The 3061-nt window shown below is 43.3% G+C and overlaps 1 pseudogene; it reads right to left on the bottom strand.

The window, feature by feature from the left end:
* Positions 1-2116: 2116 nt before the first annotated feature.
* Positions 2117-2610, bottom strand: LOC125078448 (40S ribosomal protein S24-like; annotated as a pseudogene).
* Positions 2611-3061: the final 451 nt, after the last annotated feature.

The raw sequence follows: 3061 nt of genomic DNA, 5'->3' as shown, positions 1-3061 counted from the left end.
CGACCCTGCCGCGGCCCCTGCATGCCGGTTGCCTGGCTAACTGCCGGGCGCAAGGGCGGAGCCTGGCGGCGTGCGGGGCGTAGAGGCTGGAGTCTATCCTGTGGCGGGGCCACCTGTCTGCTCCATCCCAAGAGCCCGTGGGCTGTTGCCTTACCCTTCGAGGTGGTCTCCAACGCCAAACATAGTGGACCCGGTGTAAAGTCAGGTGGTCTCCTTAAGGCCTAAGAAATTGTGGGGAATTAGACACCTGCCTCCAGGCGACTCTTTCCGCCTGGTCTGTTATCTTGGGGTATCGCTATTGTAAAAAACGCTTTTGTTTGAGGAGATGAGTAGGAGAGGCCAAACAGTGCAGCTGCCCAGGTGGCTCTTGGAGAAGAGTTTGGGCAGCTGGCAGTGGGCAGTGGGACGCCCTCCGCCGGATGGCAGAGCCCCGTAATCCCCTCACGGCAGCTTCCGCACTCCTCGAGTGGGAAATATGGACTCACATTTTTGGAAGCCTCTTCTTTGCGGGGTGGGGTGGGCAGAGGGTTTGAACCCACCTTTCAAGAATAATTGCGCCACATTTAAATAAGCTGAGCCTCGTTACCTTGCACTCCACTCCACTCCTCCACACTTCTTTGTTATTTGATAGACCGTAGAGCCCAAGCGACTCTGCTACACCACACTGCGCTCAGCAAAGTATTGATCTTTGGGAGGAACTCCTTTAAGGAACACTGCTCAGTGGGAGTCACTTGAAGGGACACAAGGAAATCTTCAGTGCCGAGCGAGTCTCCTCAGCAGATGGCTTGATCAGCAGTTCTGGGCTACCAGGATACTACGGCAGTCTCCGTCTGCACTGTCGCTCATTTCCTGCTCTCCTCTCACCTAAAGAAATTGAGTAAAAGTCTTCATTATCATTGGGATATTTTTAATTGTAGTATAAAAGTATTCTACATAATGCTGTTTATCAAAAGCCTCCTTCAGAACATAGTGGTTAGGCAAGCAGGGTCCCGAATATCCAGTCTGGAGAGCTGAGTTTGAATTCAGACTCCGCCACCTTTTTGCTCTGTGATTCTGGGTGTACGAGTTACTTAACTTCTTCAAATCTCACTTTTCCTGTTGTCGCTACTCAGGGATACCAAGAGTACCAATCTGGACTGTGAGCTTCTTAAGAGTGGGGGGTGGGCATATCAGTTTTGTTTACTGAGTTTAAGACGCATCTATTATTTCATCTGTCATAGAAGGGGCTAAAAATAGCTGTTGAATGCAGTGAATTAGGAATTGGGTTGCTGTAAGGATTTTGTGAGAGAATTCCTTGAAAATGCTTAGCACAATGCCTTGCAAAGAGAAAGTACTCCACAGATTTAGCTAGCATTATAATGTTCCAAGCACTGTCGTTGGATTTGTGGAGAATAAAAAGTGAATCAGGCTAAAGCAGAATAAAAAAAAGAAAATGATGCACATAAAATCTGTAATGCTAGGAACTAAATAGTAAGATTTTGTTCATAAGCTGTTGCTGTAAGATTGATACAAAGTGTTATGAAGCTTAGAGGAGAAAGAGATATTGTTCATTTGGGGGTTCAAAAAAGGCTTTCTAGAGAAAGAGGCATTTGAGCAAAGTCTTGAAGTATGGCCAGGAATTAATAAGAGATATTTAAAGTACCTGTTAACTGCTTTTATAATTTAACTGCTTTTATAACGATTGAGGTTGAGACAGAGTTTTTCTTTTATTATTTGTGGGTTTCAAAATCCTGGCTCCATAACTTAGCCACGTCTGTGTAACCCTGAACAGATTAACCGTTCTCTACCTCAGTTTTGTCATCTTTAAAATGGGAATAATAATAGTATATTCCTCGTTGGGAGGATCAAATAAATTAATATAAATAAAGTGCTTTGAATAGAACTTGACACATAGTAAATGCTCAATAAATATTAGCTGATATTATTATCCTTTTTAAAAAAACATTTTATTTATTTATTTGACAGACAGAGATCACAAGTAGGCAGAGAGGCAGGCAGAGAGAGAGAGGACAAAGCAGGCTCCCCGAAGAGCAGAGAGCCCAATGTGGGGCTCGATCCCAGGACCCTGGGATCATGACCTGAGCCGAAGGCAGAGGCTTTTTTCTTTTTTTTCACATTAACATTCTTAGTTTATTAATCATCTCATGAAAAATCTGCACAATCACCATAGATAAAGCCACTGCAGCGTCTTTACTCCTTCTGTTGTCCAATCTCCAGCTCACTTTTTACCAGCACCAACATTGGCTTTCGCAGTCCCCCTGACTTTCTTCATTCTGTTCTTGCGTTCTTTTCTCTGTTTTCTTGCGTTCTTTTTCTTCTCATACAGACCATGTCTTGCAAGTCTATGTTTGGGTTCATTTTTCTTTGCATAATCCAAGGAATCATAAATCATGCCAAAGCCAGTTGTCTTGCCACCACCAAAATGGGTTCTGAATCCAAATACAAATATGACATCTGGTGTGGTCTTGTACATTTTGGCTAGTTTTTCCCGAATTTCTGTCTTAGGTACTGTTGCCTTTCCAGGATGAAGGACATCAATAACCATTTGTTTGTGCTGAAGTAGTCGGTTGGTCATGAACTTCTGGTCCGGATAGTTACTGTGTCGTTCATGATGGCGGCCAAGCTTCAAGGAGCCGGAGAGGAAAAGAGCCAAAGGCAGAGGCTTTAACTCACTGAGCCACCCAGGTGCCCCACTAATATTATTATCTTAATCAGACTTCAGCCTGTTTCCCACTATGTTCTCCCTTACCTGATACTTTGTCCATACCTCATGTCACTTGGCTCTCTTCCCCAGGAATCTATTATTACCTTCCATCCTGAATTCCATTCCAGTTGAAGCATTACTTTATTTTTGTCAAGTCAACTTTTTGAAATCTGCTATTCCAGGTGCAACCTGTTTCCATGGCTTTTTTTTTTTTTTTTTTAATGTTCAGGTACTTATCTTAATCTGATTTAAATTATATGTAGTTATGTTTCATTTCCCCCCAACAGCTTATGAACTCCTTGAAGGTGGAAATTGTTCCTAATTTTCCCTAAATAACAAGGGCTTGTTAAGCAGTAG

Source organism: Lutra lutra, chromosome 10 (genome assembly GCF_902655055.1).
Source record: "Lutra lutra chromosome 10, mLutLut1.2, whole genome shotgun sequence".
NCBI lineage: Eukaryota > Metazoa > Chordata > Mammalia > Carnivora > Mustelidae > Lutra > Lutra lutra.
The sequence above is the reverse complement of the archived record's forward strand: the minus strand, read 5'-3'. Positions and strand labels throughout refer to the sequence as shown.